Source organism: Ruditapes philippinarum, unplaced genomic scaffold (genome assembly GCF_026571515.1).
Source record: "Ruditapes philippinarum isolate M1 unplaced genomic scaffold, ASM2657151v2 ctg1267_1_1_1_1, whole genome shotgun sequence".
NCBI classification, from domain to species: domain Eukaryota; kingdom Metazoa; phylum Mollusca; class Bivalvia; order Venerida; family Veneridae; genus Ruditapes; species Ruditapes philippinarum.
Genome location: NW_026859684.1, coordinates 94,187 through 113,357, shown reverse-complemented (window position 1 = coordinate 113,357; position 19,171 = coordinate 94,187). Strand labels below are relative to the sequence as shown.

Below are 19,171 nucleotides of genomic sequence, written 5' to 3'. Positions count from 1 at the left end.
AATGATATTCACCTAAAATAGCATATTTTTTTTTGTTACAAGAAAAAACTAAGATGGTACTTATTGTCAAAAATCCAGTTTTATAGCATATTACTGTGTTTCTGGTTAACAATTATTAAGACGCTGTACTTTAATGCAATTTTAAGCTCATTTTTTTAGCTAGAAAATGAGAACATATTATCCCAGTTTGTATGATTGTTTCACATAACTCAATAAAAGGCAAATTGTTTTTCACAAAATTTTCCCTGGATAATCTAATGAATAACATTTAGTGCATATGCTTGATCTGAATTTTCCCCCAAATATGAACTAAATCTGCTGTCAGAATTGTAATTTATTTCACAAAAACCAATACAGCCAATCACAGGAGTGTTATTCTCTGACTATCTCAATTCTTATTGGAATGTGTTGGAACTGTCTTGGTATGTTATTGATTTATTTTGTGACGATGATTAGGATATACATGAATTGTCCAAGATAGAATGTAAACATGACGTGTTTTAGGTCGGAGAGACATTGTGATTCGTGTTAAAATCTCGGTTTTGCGTGAATGAATGGCTTTAATTTTGTGAATTTTTGAAATTAACGATAAGATTCAAAATTGATGAAGTTAAGAGGGAGGTAAGAACAGTGAAATATTTGTTATGATTCATGATGTATTATTGAATTTGTTTTATTTGATATATTAATTAAATATCATGTTAGTTTGGTTTTTATGATATTTATGCATAATTTATAAAAATATATATATTTTATCAAAGCATATGTTAAAAAAGACATAATTTTCTGACAGATTCTAATTATTGACATTTACCAGCCCTCAGCCTGACTTGGGTAATGTTCTATAGAATGGAATGATATCTTACAATGATATATATATTGATTGAACTTTGATTCATTATAGAAACCCTGCTACTTGATAGTGTTGTGAGTGTTGTCAGAGATATTTATTTCATAATAAGTTTTATAAATTACTATCAGAACGAGAAGTGTCATTTGGAACAACTTTGATTGGATTCTGACTTCACTCAAGCATTTCAAATGATCTTAACTTCATAATTGACAGAATTTTTGTCATAACTGCTAAATCTTGTAACTGGCAGAGAGTTGGTAAAATTGCTCATGACAGCGGCTGTTCTGGCAGGTTAAAGGTTTGTCTGTAAAGGTTGGTCAGTTTGTTTGTAATTGTATATGTGTGTGTTTGGTTTATTGACCCTCGCCACTGGAATGAACGATATGGTCGAGCATGTACATCATTGTAATTGTACATGTATGTCATATACATATTGTATATATGTAGGTATATGTGTGTGCGGGCGTGTGTACTTTTGTATGTATATGTACATGATATTGGTATCACAAGGTTAACAGTATGACATTCTCTGTCTTTGAATTTAACACTTAAGCCTGCAAGCCCATGGCCTGTAGAATTTTGACCGGGCCTTTAGAATTTTAGATGCAACTAGTCCAACTGGCCTGTAAAAATGAGCAGTCAATGAAGTTAGTATCTGAAAATCAAATGACTGAATTTCAAACGGAAAACTAAGTTATCATTAATTTCAGGGATAGTAGATGACCCCTATTGATTTTTAGGTCATAAGGTCAAGATCACTGTGACTTCAGATGTGAAATCCTGACTAGACTTCCATATGTCATAGGTTTGTGAAACTTAAATATTTAATTTATAAGCTGAATTACGAATTTATACATGTAAATACATGTAAATATGCCACTTTTGGCAAATGAAATAGGGGCATTGTTATTTCTAGTTTGATACAGAAAAGATTTCTTTTAAATTAAAGTGTCGTATAATAACCCCTTTCACTTTGCTTAGTACTGATATAGACTGAACCACTTGGGAAAGAGCAGGGCCTTTTTACCCTTCTGTACTGTAGCCGGTATTCGGCTACTTCCCCAAGCCAACTTACTACCTTTTTTCCCCAAAAAACAGTCTAAAATTCCCCTTCTTGCAAAGATTTTCCCTTTCAGAGAAATGTTACATCGAAGAAAAAAACTTGTTAACAAACTTTCTTGTTTAAAAATAGATCATTGTTTTTGTCCAATGAAAGCTAATTATTCAATTACCCACTAGAGGGATACCTCAAATCAAGAACCCTCACATGTCATACGTAAATTTTCTATAATTAGGAAATATGAGTTAATGTATTCTTAGGCAAATAAAAAGTTGCAATAAATTGATCTGTAAAAAAATCCCTGTAACTTATGTTGTACAGAAAGCTCCTAAAATAAGTGTGTTTGGGGGAAAATATGCAAATATATTATGATATTTCCCTCAAATGTATGATTTAAATAAGTCTTTATTTATAGTAATAACGGTTAAACTGCCAGTGGAAAATGTGATTTTTTTCCCCAAAAGTATTAAAACCGCACATTTTTTCCCCACAAAAAGGGCTTGGGCGCCTTCCCCAAAACTAGTGAAATGGCCCTGAAGAGAGAGACTTCACACAAAGTAATAGTCGAGGAAAATGTTATGTATGTTTAACAGATACATTATATAATCAGTTCAATAAAAACAAACGCTTTTCTTAAGCTTTCGACGTTTAGTCTTCTTCAGAAAAAATTGACGTTTACAACAAATAACAAATGACGCAACGTCCTTTTCTTTTTTTTCTTTCTTTTTTAAACAGATACATTAACACAGATAGAATTGAGTTTAGATAATAGATGGAGTACAATATGGATTTGATATGGATTTTTTGGACTCTGAAGATGAAAATTAGGCTTATAATTGATGAGATTAGATCTTGTATTTGAAAGTCAAGCCTGCTGTCATGGGACAATTCTTGTTTGTGTCTTGAAGGAGTGGCATAACATAATTTATAATATGACAAAAATGTAATTAAGTTTTGCCTGTTAATTGGTACCAGTGTAATTGTTACTGAGATAAAATTGGTACCATAATTAGTAATTACTATTGCCTGTAATTGTTTAATTGCAATAGCAATTATTCAATAAAATTTATTTTAGGGGACTTGAACAAGAATCATTGAAGTCTGCAAAAAAAATGTTTGCTAGAGAAAATTGTAATACCACTATTGTAATGCTCTAGGTTAATTTTAAATGAAATTAATATTCAGGCTATTAGAGGTACAAATTTTTAAATAGATTCTCTGAAGTTTATATACAAATACTGAAAGGTCAAGTTATAATTATGAGAGCAAATCATTAATTGTTTTGGTACAATTTAGTTAGTTGAAACATGACTGTATAGTTTAAAATTATATTTCTGATAATTGATGAAACAAGTTCAACCAAGTGGCTTAAAAAATTTTTTTGTCATCTGAGTTAGCTATCCAGCAGTCATGGAAGGTTGATGGTTCCACTTACTCTTTAAGTCATTACTCTAGTTCCTAAACTCTTGACTGAAATGTCATGTACTGAGGGGCACCAATTTAAATCTGGAAGGTCACCATAATATTATCAATATCAGTATGTCAAAGCAACTAAAAACCCATTCAAGCAGAGTATACATATTAGTTTAATGATTTTAAGAAGATTTTCATTTTTAGTCTATAAGAAAAAGAAACATGTCTTCTTAAAGCAGCATGCTTCCAGATTCATGCTAATTTTAATGAAAAAAAAATGAAAATGTATTTGTAATTATTATAGTAAAATATTGTAATGCGAACAGAAAAAGTATTTTTAACATTGCAAACAGCATTTACAATCCACATGAATTACCAAAATATAGCCCATAGTATGTTAGTCACAAAATGTTAAGGGACTAATATTAACTGACATCATGTTTTAAGATTTAAACTTGTATTTTTTAACTTGTATAATAAAACTTTGAATAATCATATGAGTCAAAACTATAGTGTCCATTTGAGCTACATGCACATGTAAATGTATATGCAGCTCTACTTTCAACTAAGCCTTTCAGAATTTATAAAAAGGTTAAAGAAATAGCCTATTGAACTATGATGGGAAAAATGATAAACAAATTTGCCTTGCTCTTATTGTTGTAAGATTTTGTATTCATTGGCATTTCTCACTGTAAGGAAATGATGATGAAAACCAATATTCTAATTTCTTGGTTCAATGAGTCATAACCCAAGTCTGCCTATCAAAATATTAGGCACGCCATGAGAAAAACAACATAATGGGTCTGCCATCAGCATGGATCCAGACCAGCCTGCGCATCCGCGCAGTCTGATCAGGATCCATGCTGATCACTATCAGTTTCTCTACTTGTAACAGGGTTTGCGAACAGCATGGATCCTGATCAGACTACGCGGATGCCCAGGCTGGTCTAAATCAATGCTGGCCGCTAACGCATTATGTTGGTTTTGTCATGACGTGGCTCATATCATTTTAATAGTAACAATTTCAATAGAATTGTTTGCTCATAGCAGTTATTACATCCTCTTGCCACCATTTTAAAGGTCATTCCTAATATATCATTAAGTTTAAGATAAGATAAAAATCTTTTATAAAAATTCTATCATCTTAATGAAAACTGATAAAATATATTCTACATGTTGGTGCTGTATAATAATATTATGCTGCAAGTATATGTTTATATATTATAAACCAGCTATTTATATTGATTTTTCATATTTTGTCAATTACATATTATAGAATATTGACGCCAAAAATAGCAACCACTTTTGGTAAAGGAGTTTATTAACTTTTTAGATTTTATCAAATTTCTAAAATGCCCAATATTTTTCTCAAATTATACCAGGAGCTTTTCCCTAGAATAGCTTGAAAAGATATTATTTTCACATAAATATTACACAAAAATATGTTTGATATTTTTCAGACTGTTGGCTAAAAGGGAAATGACTATAGTGGTCAAAAGGATTTACTTGAGGTAAGGCACAACAAGAAAGCATGAAAATTAGTAATTAATAGAAAACAATTTTAATTATATGGGATTAAGGTTGATAGAACATCTGACATTTATGGAACTCGGTTTGAATCTGATCAAGCCATTTGGGCTGCAGCATCCACTGTGCGAAATGCTGCCCTCCTCCATTGTTTTAAATGATTTATAGGGAAGTTGGTAGTTTTGATTTTCCTTGCAGGCCTTTTTTTCATAGGTTGGGGAAGCAGCCCTGCCCTTAATTTTTGGAAATTATACAGTATTTTTGCAAAAGGGGAAGCAAATTTTTGATGTAAATTCAATTGTTTGAGAAAACTGGAAGATTTTAAAGTATTTTTCTTTGGGGAAGCTGTCCTAATAAATGACCCTGCTATAGAAAGAAAAAAGCCCTGCCTTGTGTAGTATTGATACTGAATCCAGGACAGCTTTGTTGTGTTACCCTATTGCTAACCTTGAACCTTGAATTTTTAGCTCAGCTGTCACAAATTGACATGTTGAGCTTTTGTGATTGCTTTTCGTCCGGCGTCCGGCCGTAAACTTTTACTTTAAACAACATTTCCTCATCAAGTGCTAAGCAGATTTCATCCAAACACAGGAATGTTCCTTTGGTAGTCAACTTTAAAAATTGTTCAAAGAATTTAATTCCAAGCAGAACTCTGGTTGTCATGGCAACTGAAAGAAAAAAATAAGAATATCTTGTTTTAGCAAACCTAAAGAGCTAGAGCTTAAATATTTGGCATGAAACATCATCTAGTCAGTGTTAACCAATTTTGTTCAAATAAATGCCCAGTGGTCAAAGGCAAAATTGGTCCCGCCCGGGGGGTGGGGGGGGAGGGTCATTGTATTTCCTTATTTGTATATACATATAGTTAAAAACTTAATAATCTTCTTTTAAAAAACTCAAATAGCTAGAGCTTTGATATTAGGCATGAAACATCTTCTAGTGGGTATCTACCTAGTTTTTAGCTCTCCTGTCACACAGTGACAGGGTGAGCTTCTGTGATCGCTTTTCGTCCGGCGTCCGTCCGTCGTCCGGCCGTCCGGCGTCCGTCCGTAAACTTTTTCTTTAAATGACATCTCCTCATAAACCACTAAGCCAATTTCATCCAAACTTCACAGGAATGTTCCTTTGGTGGTCACCTTTAAAAATTGTTCAAAGAATTTAATTCCATGCAGAACTCTGGTTGCCATGGCAACCGAAAGAAAAAACTTTAAATATCTTCTTTTAAAAAACCATGAGAGCTAGAGCTTAGATATTTGGCATGAAACATCTTCTAATGAGTGTCTACCAATTTTGTTCAAATAAAAGCCCTGGGGTCAAAATTGGCCCCGCCCCGGGGGGTCATTGATTTTCACTATATGCTTATAGTAAACACTTAAAAAATCTTCTTTTAAAGAACCCAAAGAGCTAGAGTTAAGATATTTAGCATGAAACATGTTCTAATGGGTGTCTACCAAGTTTGTTCAAATAAAAGCCCTGGGGTCAAAATTGGCCCCGCCCCGGGGGGTCATTGATTTTCCCAATATGCATATAGTAAAAACTTAAAAAATTTTCTTTTAAATAACTCAAAGAGCTATGGCTAAGATATTGAGCATCAAACATGTTCTAATAGGTGTCTACCAAGTTTGTTCAAATAAAAGCCCTGGGGTCAAAATTGGCCCCGCCCCAGGGTGTCATTGATTTTCCCTATATGCATATAGTAAAAACTTAAAAAATCTTCTTTTAAAGAACCAAAAGAGTTAGAGCTAAGATATTTAGCATGAAACATGTTCTAATAAGTGTCTACCAAGTTTGTTCAAATAAAAGCCCTGGGATCAAAATTGGCCCCGCCCCGGGGGGTCATTGATTTTCCCTATATGCATATAGTAAAAACTTAAAAAATCTTCTTTTAAAGAACTCAAAGAGCTATGGCTAAGATATTTAGCATCAAACATGTTCTAATAAGTGTCTACCAAGTTTGTTCAAATAAAAACCCTGGGGTCAAAATTGGCACCACCCCTGGGGTCATTGATTTTCCATATATGTGTATAGCAAAAACTTAAAAAATCTTTTTGAAAAAACCCAAATAGCTAGAGTTAAGATATTAAGCATGAAATATCTTTTAGTGAGTGTCTACAAAGTTTGTTCAAATAAAAGATCTGGGGTCAAAATTGGCCCCGCCCCGGGGGTCATTGATTTTCTTTATATGTGTATAGCAAAAACTTAAAATCTTCTTTGAAAAAACCCAAATAGCTAGAGTTTAGATATTAAGCATGAAACATCTTCTAGTAAGTGTCTACAAAGTTTGTTCAAATAAAAGCCCTGGGGTCAAAACTGGCCCGGCCCCAGGGGTGTCATTTTTTTTAAATATATGTGTTTAGTAAAAACTTAAATAAAATCTTCTTTTAAAAGCCCAATGAGCTAGAGCTTAGATGTTTAGCATGAAACATCTTCTTATGCGTGTCTTCCAAGTTTGTGCAAATAAAAGCCCTTGGGTTTAATTGGCCTTGCAACGTTGGGGGAGGGGGGGGGCGGTTGGGGGGCCTATGTACAGGTGAGTGACCCCAGGGCCATCATAGCCCTCTTGTTTCTAATAAAAGCCCTTGGGTAAAAATTGGCCCTGCCCCAGGTGGTCATTGATATTCCTTATTTGTTTATAGTAAAAAACTTACAAAATTTTCTTTTATAAAACCCAAATAGCTAGAGCTTAGATATTAAGCATGAAACATCTTCTAGTGGGTGTCTGCCAAGTTTGTCCAAATAAAAGCCCTGGGGTAAAAATTGGCTGGCATTGATTAAAAATTTCCTTATTTGCATATAGTAAAAACTTAAAAAATCTTCTTTTAAAAAACCAAAATAGCTAGAGCATAGATATAAAGCATGAAACATCTTCTACTGGGTGTCTACCAAGTTTGTTCAAATAAAAGCCCTGGGGTAAATGTTGGCTCCGCCCCAGGGGTCATTGTTTTTCCCTTTATGTATATAGTAAAAGCTTAAAAAATCTTCTTTTAAAACCCCCAAAAAGCTAGAGCTAAGATATTTAGCATGAAACATCTTCTAATGGGTGTCTACCAAGTTTATTCAAATAAGGGCCCTTAGGTTAAAATTGGCCCGCCCCAGGGGTCATTGATTTTCCTAATAATTATGTGTAAAGAAAAAACTTAAAATCTTCTATTAAAAAACCAAAATAGCTAGAGCTTAGATATAAAGCATGAAACATCTTCAAGTGGGTGTCTGTCAAGTTTGTTCAAATAAAAGCCCTTAAAATATCTTCTTTTAAAAACCCCAAAGAGCTAGAGCTTAGATATTTGTTATGAAACATCTTCTTATGGGTGTCTACCAAGTTTGTTCAAATAAAAGCCCCTGGTTTAAAATTGGCCTTGGCCCAGGGGCCTATATACAGGTGAGCAATTTTGGCCATCATGGCCCTCTTGTTTTAATGTACTTGTCCACATTATATGTTTGGAACTGTCCATTACCAAATCTAGGGGTAACAAATCAGAATGAAAATTTGAAGTCGGTTAAGTCTACAGCGTCATTGTTGTAATTGTAAATGCAGTACCGTAAACTTCAAAGATTGAAATTAACTATAAACAAATCTGGGAGGAGTTGAAGTCTGTGCATAACTTGCCTTCATTTCGTAGCTATGTCTTGTCTTGTTTTAGATTTAAAGGTCAATGAGATATGTCTTATTAAAGTAAAGGAAAACTTGTTTGAGTGACATTTGTAATTACAGTCTTCAGTTGTTTGTCTTTATTTATTAGGTAAAAATGTAATAACAAGTCATGGCCAAGAATTGTCATGGAAAGAATGAAAACAGTTTTGACATGTGCGATAAGTTGGCAGTAAAATTTGTAAACATTCTTGTAATAATAAAAAGTGTTATGTATATTATATAAAAATTTAGTTTTTTGTCTGTTTGGCTTAATTCAATAGTATCCTCAAAGGCATGTTGAATATCTTTTAACAATGTTTAAACTTCCATGGTGAAAGTTAACCTACTGCCCCACCTCCAGGCCTCTTTATTGTATTTCAAGTAAGTCTGCAGTCACCGCAGTTGGCCCATAAATTTTCAAGTAGTAATAAATTTGTGGGTAGCTTTAGTGTTTTATTTATTTACAAGAATTTAAAAAAGAGGCTGGCATTAAATTCAGTGGAAGTCAGAGATTCAGCAGTTTCTGTAGGTGGGGATGGGGGTGGCGTGCTTACTGTTGGAACTGCATTTGTATGGCACTTAAATTATTATCAGTACATCATCAAATAACAGTATCTTCCTTAAAATGATACATTCTGAAAGCCAAAAGCAGGCAAACAGGAGACCCAACAGTCGAGAAATCATCCACTTCATAAACCTCAAAAATATCTCAGCATTGCGTTTTAATGGAAAAAAAATATGAAAAAAAAATCTGGTTAAAACGGTTTCAAATCTTATATGTCTCTTTCTTTCCCAGTTGAAATATATCTCACTGAGAGAAAAACAACAACAATGTTGTATAATTATTCCATTTATTACATCTAACCTCAGTACAAAGTCCTGTCTGTGTTTCTTTACATAGATATGACCCATTTATTAGACACGCCAACAATTAATTTACTATCCTTTGTTTTCAGTTTGTCAGTCACTTTCACTAAATATATGTTTTACATTACTGTAAATAGAGCATAACATCCTTATAATGATTATAAAGGGAGGTAATTATGAATTCTCTCCCCTGAAGGCATTACCTGTCATGAAGTTACCTTATCAGGTCTTTATTTTATATAAATAGTTTAATTTATGTGTCACAACATACATATGTAACATGCATCAGCTCTAATGTACAAATGTTTATTGATCCATCAGGTGGTTTGAAGTTTTCGACAGATTTTACATTTTTTGTTGGTGAAGTGAAGTAAAAGGATTTTAAAACCGTATTTCAATTCAGTCATTCCCACAGGACGAATTAAAAGGATTAAAATAGTAAGTTAATTTTGTGTTAATTGAATTTTATATGTAATTAGGAGAAAAATTAAGAGAGAAAAAGAGAAATAAATGATGTTCAACTTAATTAAGAGAAGTTAAATTTTAAGTGAAGGATGAAAAGTGATTGATAAATTTTGTTGACATGATAGTATAATATTTGATGATGTTTAAATTTGCTGTTTTTTTAGCCTGTTACGAACAATTGTCTGAGTTTTGTATGTTCATTTGAAAGCTTTAAGTCATGAAATAAAGTTGAATGAGAAATAAATGAGTTGTAACAACTGGGAAATTATGAAATTTTTGTTATCAGTAACTTCACTTCAATTTGGGAAATAGTCATGCATTCAAATTATTCGGGAATTGGGGAATAGATTTGTTAAGTTTACCTGATCTGTAATTATTGTACAAGTAAATGACATAAAAAACACTGAATTAGTGAATAGAAAAAAATCTATATCCTAGTGAAGATTTTTTATTTAACAAACAAATTTCACCAGACAAAAAGTAGTAAATTTTGTATGACGTATATATTATGTATGCAGGCTTTCATTTATTATGCAGATGTTCAAATTACCCTCATTAATATTCATGAAGATATTAATTTCTATATTTAGCACACCAATTGTAAACTCAATTAATATATAGTCCTCAACTATTGTGATTGACCTTCATGAGTTAATTAAAGAATTGTTTTTCTGTATTGACCGGTCAGGAGAGAAAGACAAATGCCAGTAGTCTTAGTTATGATTGAGCCGGGATAATCCAGCATCTCAGTCTGACCAGAACCCTTAAATAGTCGGTTCACTACTGTTGCTCAATTTTCGTATTTTGAATGTACTGTCTGAAGCATTGTCAATAAATATCCTTCATTGTGAGGGGTCAGTTCTTCACCGTCACAGAGGTCTTAGTATATAATTATAGTAACTGCCAAAATTAAGATATTTTGTAATACATGTATCTCTTAATATTGGTTATAAATTTGTTGAGAAATTGCACATCCCTTATTTTTAGGCTAACAGTGTTGATATTCATCGCTTAGAATAAAAATAAAATTTATAACATGTAACATATAACTGATCGTGATTAAAAAGCACTAAGCATAATTTTAAAGGGATACTCAGGCACAAATAATGGCAAAAAATATAAAAATGAATTTTCCTGTACTCAAAATCACCCTAAAATGACATTTCTAAAGCCCCAACATGAATTTTTCTGTAATAAATTCTATATATTTTTGGGTTTGAAGTTTAAATATATCTATAATAATGTTTGAAACGAAATTTTGACGCGAACTCAGAAATCACCGATAGTTTAAAAAAGCAAGTCATGCGATTTGAACAAACGCCTGGAAGTTACAATAAACAAATATTGTGGATATTGGGTATGATTGAAACAAGTCTAAGTAATGTGGATTTGGAACATGTTTTTTTAACGTTTCCAGAGTACAGAGTGACAACTATTGTGAAATTTAGCGCTCTAAAACCTGACCCCACGCGGGTCAAGTTTAGGAAAAAACACCATTTTTATTCTTTATATGGAGAAAAGGTTTTGTTCCTTTGACTGTCTAGTGTATTCATTTTTAGGACATTTACAGAATAATGAATGAAAATTTCAAAACTAAGAAATGAAAATTTTGCCTGTGTCTCCCTTTAAACATAGGTTGGTAAGGTAAAGTTTGGACATTGTTAAGGTTGAATAATGTTAAAGGATGCCCTGGGCAGCAAACAATCTTGTCATACTTCAAATAGTAAAGGACTGGTCTGACATTAAGGTGAAGGAAACCAGAATTTTTTCATCAGACCAGAAAGAGATTTTTATGAGGGAATTTTATTACTTGTATATGTCCATATATATCTTCGTTTTCGATGATAAATCATCAGGGGACATCTGGTCAGCCACTGAATGAAAGGTCACCGAACCTGCTCGAAAAAGTTGAATGACGATTTGTCGGTCTGTCTGTTGTTTTTTTCTCTCCTGGAGGCTTGAAAAATGGATTTTGTTACACATAATTATTAATTCTGAAGGCCTGAAAAAGGTTTTTTTTCTTCCAGAGGCTTGAAAAATGGATTCTGTAACAAAAAATTAGTCTCAAGGCCTGAAAAAATGGATATTATTACATTATTTTTTGAACCAAGATTCTTTTTGTGGCCTAAACAAATAATTGATCATATTAAAATTTGTTAATACACATGATTGTTCTCAATAAACCTGGAAAAAATAAAACATTTTACAAGAATGGTTTGATAATGATTTATATTCAAAAGCATATTGACAAAATCTACAATATATATTTTTGATATTTTGATATGATTATTTTAAAGACTGCGAAAATGGATTTTACTGTATCTATAATTTTTAATATAATAAATGATATTAATTCTTATCTGATGTAATTAATTCAGAAATCTATATTTGAATCAGTATAAACACACTAGGAAACAGGATGCTGATTTTAAATAAGGATTAATACAATTTTCCCTGTTAACAAGTGAGTTCGGAATGATTTTCAAGTGTTGTTTGTTTATCGAGGAAATTGAAACTACGGTACTTTCAGTTTGATTATAGAAAGCAGGATGGTTCTGATCAACATGCCTTCTGATGAGGTACATAAATTATTTTGAAAGTTTTAAAAAATAGAAGGATATTCATTAAATGTGTGTAGATTTTTAAAGTGGGAATTATTATTAAAGTGGATGTTAAGTTGTTATAATAAATGTAAGAAATGCACTTCCTTGTAGGTTTAAACTTTGTTTGTTTGACAATTGTTTATATATAGAAAATTGGAAAAATTGGCGGGGAGGAACGGAGCAACAGGATGTTTATACTTAAGTTTTTAGCTGGTCTAATTAAAGAATAGGGAGAGCTATTAAATGTACTCACCAAGGCATCAGCATCACACTTTGGTTATGTATTTGTGTAAAAGTTGCTATCACCAGCTTCACACACATGTTCAGTCTGTGATTATCTCCAGGACACAGGTCCCGTAACTCTGAGTTACCTTTTTACAGAGTTGAATTGGAATGCAAAAATGTCAGTTTACTGTGGCACATTACAGTTAAAGGGATATTCAGGCAAAATAATGACAAAAATATTAAAATGATCTTATGTACTCAAATCACGCTAAAATGACTTTTCTTGAAGTTTCAGCATGAATTTCTTTTTAAATTCTATATATATTGGGTTTGAAGCGTAAATATATCTATATATGTTGAACAAAATTTAGACGCCAATAGAATCACCAAATGGTTTTAAAACAAGTCAGGTGACTTAAACAAACCCTTGAAGTTACAATAACAGATATTGTGGATATTGTATGATTGAAACAAGCCTAAGTCATTCATTGCTCTAACCTGACCCACGCGGGTCAAGTTAGGAAACCACCATTTCATTCTTTATATGAAAAAAAGTTTTGTTCCTTTGACTGTCTAAATTATTCATTTTGAGGGCATTTACAGAATAATAAATGAAAAATTCAAAACTAAGAAATGAAAATTTTGCCTGTGTCTCCCTTTAAAGGGACTCCACTGCTTTTTTTTGTTGTCATGGGACTTGATGTATTTGTTTGAGATTAAGTTTTATTTAATGTAGGTCTTGACTAGTAATTTGGGCTAAAAGCGATATCTCTTTTTTGGTGGCAGAGGCTTTACAATTCTGTAACATAAGGATTTATTTTATTAGTTATTGTATTAGTTAGCAATTACAGAAAATAAATTGTTTTCTGTTATTTATTACAAGAATGTTAATTTTACTATGTCAAGGTTGTAGTCCAAGAAATTCGAAAAACTTTTGAAAGTTGTTACATAAAGGAACAGTTTGCTTATTTAAAGACACATAAAACTTAATATACAAAAACATACCACGCCTTATTTGTCAGGTAGCTATCTGGGTCCAAAAGTTTCACATGCTTACATTATTGTGTTTTCAAAAAAATAAGATCATTTTTTGTTAACAAGAATTTATTTTAACTAAAAATGATATTCGTTTTCTGTATCCCCCGAGGTACATAATGCACATTTCTTTTTGCCATATATAGATGAGGAGAGAATTTTCAATTAAGGAAAGTGTTCATCTATTCCTGAGTAATGTTATATTCCAGAAGTTATTTTTCATTGGTTTGGATCATTTTCAGTATTGCAGATGAAAGGGGAAGTATTTTAGTTAATTAAACAGACAATGCCTCTTTTTCTCCAGCTTGTTTGTTTCTTTGATGGTTTTTGACACCCATATTTTACTACAATAATGGAACTGATGTCTGAATATTTCTGACAGAGGCTTCAAATGATTGTGGCCAGACAGAAGCATGTTCTTGGTACGATATCATCATTAGATAGCATCCTCTTAATGTGTACATATAATCTGAATTGACCTATCCCTTTACCTTTGTGGCTGAGGGGTTGCCTTTACGGGTGAAGGCATCATAATTGCAGCCACTGTTTAACACTATTTGTTTGTAAGAGGCGACTAAATGAGTTCCAAATATCAGAGTCTATGCATCTCGTAGCACCAGAAGGAGATAAGTGGTTTTGACCCCTTGTGTTGCTTAAAGTGTGTAACACCCGGGTTTAGCCAAAATCATCTTCCCTGTTTCGGTGCCATAATGACCTAAACTGTGTTAGTGCGCCATAAAACCAAACCAAAACAAACTAGACTCAATGGACATGTCCTCGATCAATTTTATTGTAAAATTACACCCAACAAATTAAACTTGCCTCGTATGAGTAATATTTTCTGTTAAAAAATATCACCATACACACTTCTTGTAAAACGTCATATTTTAAGCTAGGGAGCAACCATTAAACATAACAATAACAACATAGGTCATAGACCACCAAATTTTAAATTTTCTTAGGATTTATAATGGACACGTCGTCGATCAGCTAATTTTGACATGATAATGTAAAAAAATATTTAAACTAGTACCTGTATGACAAAATTTTGAGTTTATATTTAAAAGAAATGTGAATAAAATAGAAATGAATTATTTGAGATCTTTTACTGGGATCCATGCGTTTATCACCTCCATATGACTGATAATAATCTCTCTTGCAACATTTTTTAAAAATAATCAAGAACGAGGACAGCCTCTTGATGCCATGAATGTTGCATAATTTATCATAATTTGTTCATTCGCAGGCTTTAACATACACTCTTCCCCAAATTTTGTAATATAACCCTTGTATTTCCCATTGATCAATGGTTCTGTACAGTGGTGTAAGGAAGGCCTAATTCAATAGCTGCTTTACGTATGGAATAGCCCTGGGTCACAAGATGTTTTGCCTCACTATATATTTGATCTGGGTGGGTCCTCTGAGACCTAGGCATTGCTGAAAATATATAATTGAGTGTCACCAAAGGGGAAAAATATAGTGGTGTAAAATCAAGGGAAAAAAACAGTAAAATATAGTGGTTTGTAACCTATGTGTTTTTCTATCCTTTCATTTACTATTTTTTTACTTTTGATATTATGTAAAATTATCTAATTATACTTAGGAAAGCGGAAAATATGTATTTTGGGCAAAATATGCATATATTTAGCATCTTTTCTTAGTGGCTGATCCCTGACCTAGATTACTGTAGGAAATCGACCCACCCCCTTCCTGGGAAAAGAGCTAAAAGCTTACTTAATTTTATTATGTAGGAAAAAAATTTGTATAATTATCAAAAGTAGTTATTTTTTGTCATTTTTATATATTTTGTATAAACATTAGAGCTAAGGAGAAAAGATGCATTTACTTTTTTATTGGGTAATTTCTACTTTCACTTTGCCATTGTTTTTAGAATCGTCTGCTGCGTGAACTTTGACCTCACATAAATACTCTTCAGTGGGAGTTTAGTAAATAACTTACATGTGTTGGAAAAACAAAGCAAAGAAAGTTCGTGTTTTATCAAGTTTATTTGAAAAAGATAAAAAAAAAAAAAATTTTGATCGAGGACCTGGCTGATCGAGGACGTGTCCAATCACCTGAAACAGCAAATGATTAGCCTTTGCTGGCCAGCCTGGTGCAGACTCAATTCTATTGGTTAACCACCTTTCAAATGTTCAGCTTGATATATTCCCCCGCTTGATCATGTTCTGTTCCAAAATGGAAGCTTCACAAGTCAATTTAAGAAATTCAATCGAAGTTAACGGTTTGAAGATTGAAATTAAAGTGAAAACCGTAAAAGATAAAAACAAGTTTGTACTTTAGCTGTTTACCTCTAAAATTAGTGCTGTTACATCAAGATGCCGCAACAATATATAAAGAGAACTAAAAAATAGGTTCGCCAGCATATTTGTACAGTTTGACCCGTGAGACATAATTGTTTGCTTCATTATTTTAGCATTTTGATGAAATTATGAAAATGGACTACTGCTGATTCAAAATAGGGAAGCCCATTAACAGATAAACAAATTCAACAGATAATAATGCAGCATAATATCCGGCCAAGGGTATTCTGTAGTGTGACTATGTATTGTCCTTTGGGAATCAGACATGTAATATGTGATTAAAAATTTATAAACATGTGGGCAACTTTTAATGATGTAGAGCTGGAGAGTCAGAGAGTTGGTAATTGCATAACACACCTTTTCTAGCAGTTTTATCATTATTTAATGTGTTCTCCCCCCATCAGATAACATTTACATCATCAGTTATCACTGGAATTGAAGTGCTATCAGGGTAACAAGAATATAGTGACTTCCTAAGTTGTTTACCACTTAATTAAAGATATATCGTCATGTAGACTAGTACATATGGCTGCTGCTGTAAGTTTTCATGTTTATCATCATACTTGATACTGTATGTTATAAGGTACAGTAAAAACTCGCTAATGAGACCAATGAAGGGACTTTACAAATCTGGTCTTAATAGCGGGTTGGTCTCATTAATGAGTTTGGCCAAACAGAAAACTAGGCAATATATTAAGGGATACCATATACTGTACACATGTTTAATTCTGGGCTAACCTATTTCAAATGAGAAGATATAAAGCATACACTATTATTTTTTTATTTTCATTTATTTTCTTTTACTTTTTAACATTATAAAAAATTTTAAACTTCTTTAGAGGTACAAAATGTATTATGAATGTCTTTAAACACAAACATATTTTTACATTCTTGTTAAAAGAATGACACGACTTACTCTATTAAATCACCATTTTACTACAAAGCACACCGAACAATTAACCTTTAATTATTTTCACAGTTTTCATCGCCGATAACAACTTGAAAAACCTAATCGTATTTGTTTAAAATTATGGAACGAAAGAGATAATGATAGCAGCAACACCTCTAAAAAACTTATTGAAAGTTTCCTGTTCAATATTTTGTTGTTTTAACCCCCCAGTTATGACATAAAAAGTGTGAAATTAAGAAATTATCGGCAATATTATTGATCGTTTCCGGGTTTGATACAAAGTAACCTTGACCTCTGCCGTAAACTGGATGTCGTTAAATGTCGTAAAACTAGATCAACTGTTGTTTACATCACGTGTCAAAAAGATTTCAGCAATATACACGCATGTCAATATCAAGGTGAGAAAGTGCCCGCGGTCGTATATATGGGTTTCCAAATGTACAGAATTTACGAAATGGGACTGAATTTACTGGTCGCATTACGGAATAACGGGGTGGTCTCAAAATCGGGGTTAGCGACCATTAAAATAAAGAATAAAAAATTCGGGTCTTTAAAAAATCGTTCGTATTAGCGGGTTGGTCTCGAAAACGGGGTGGTCGTAAAGCGGGTTTTTACTGTACATTGTAATCTATTTTGCATTATTTGAGTTATATGTACCATGTCTATTGTTTAATGTTTAATAAATTAATCTGCAAGTTCTTATTCATTATTTATATATAATTGGTAAGCAAGACTGTATGCACTAACGTTAATTGATAGGAACTGTAGCAGCTATGCTTCTCTTTCAGCTAAATGTGACTAAGTCATGACATCATGACTAATGTTTTAATATAATTATGTAAATTTATACAGTACCTTGTCTGCTGTGACTATGACAAAAGTACTGAAATTATTTTCTATTCCCCCATACATCAGTCTGTTAAGTAGGTTATTTTATAAGATCCTCGTGAACTCACTGTGAGGTCAGATTGACCAGTCTGCTTTACTTATATATTATACCAAGGTACTCGGCTGAGAGCTTAGGTTTTGGAAGGCGATATCTACTTAATATACCCGTTGTTTGCAATAACATATACTTAACAACTACAATATGCTTGCCATACATATCCCTTCCCTTACCATTTTGGCAGTTAGTACCAAAATAAAACCACCGCAATGGCCAGGCTCTGCAGGATAAGGCATATTTAAAGGCAACAACATTGCTCATTTTTCTGCTCTCCCACGCCTAATATTTACTGGGAACATAATAATTATGGGCAATTGTTTCAAATACCTGTAATTGATAGGTGCATTGAAGCACATGAAAGCACAGTTACATACATGCTTGACCCATTGGAATAAATTCTGCACAATACATGTAATTATAGTACTATTTTAGAAATAATGCTGATGCAGCAGTTTTTAGAAATTTTGCAGCTCTGATAAATATTTGTTTACATCAGTTGAACCTGGATGTTTTGCCTTCAGGAAACTTTACAGTGTCCTCCACTTGAACTTTTGAAACCCACTCGAACTTTTGAAACTCGCTATATATTCCTGTGAGCTAAGTACATTTGATTGGTCTCTGCTTGAAGTATAGATTAAGAACAGGTGTTTATGTTCAACGTGGTCTTATATCTATGTCAAGTTCATGTCAATGCTATAATAACATTCTTCCAGCAACATAATTTACTTTTGCATAAATAATGAGGACTGACAACCTATTATCACTGTTTAACAGAATTAGATTACTTGTGAGGTACTTTAGTCACATAGGTCTACAAAAAAGTACATTTAATTTATCTTCATATTATCAGACAAAACAAAATTGATCTTTGTACTCAGGCTTCCCATGCAGTTTACATAATACAGAATGATGACCTGTCAAAAATAGAAACACTATCAATTTTGCTCACTTAAATTGCCTTTTTAGCTCACCTGTCACAAAGTGACAGGGTGAGCTTTTGTGATCGCTTTTCGTCCGTCGTCCGTTCGTCGTCCGTCCGTCGTCCGTAAACTTTTACTTTAAATGACATCTCCTCATAAACCACTGAGCCAATTTCATCCAAACTTCACAGGAATGTTCCTTTGGTGGTCACCTTTGAAAATTGTTCAAAGAATTTAATTCCATGCAGAACTCTGGTTGCCATGGCAACCAAAAGAAAAAACTTTAAATATCTTTTATTAAAAACCCAAAGAGCTAGAGCTTAGATATTTGGCATGAAACATCTTCTAGTAAGTGTCTACCAAGTTTGTTCAGATAAAAGCCCTGGGGTCAAAAT

General features: G+C 32.7%; 1 protein-coding gene across 3 annotated transcripts in view; it reads left to right on the top strand.

Moving 5' to 3' along the window:
- LOC132757491 (solute carrier organic anion transporter family member 5A1-like) overlaps positions 1-19,171 on the top strand; it is a 96,195-nt gene that overhangs the window by 8,398 nt on the left and 68,626 nt on the right. Inside the window, exon 2 of one of the 3 annotated variants that reach the window (XM_060748781.1) lies at positions 4,787-4,837. The gene's annotated coding sequence lies outside the window, so the exon portion shown is untranslated. Of the gene's footprint in view, positions 1-4,786; positions 4,838-9,542; positions 9,790-12,364; positions 12,508-19,171 lie in introns of those variants that run through there. The other 2 variants (XM_060748779.1, XM_060748782.1) reach the window with 2 other exon arrangements.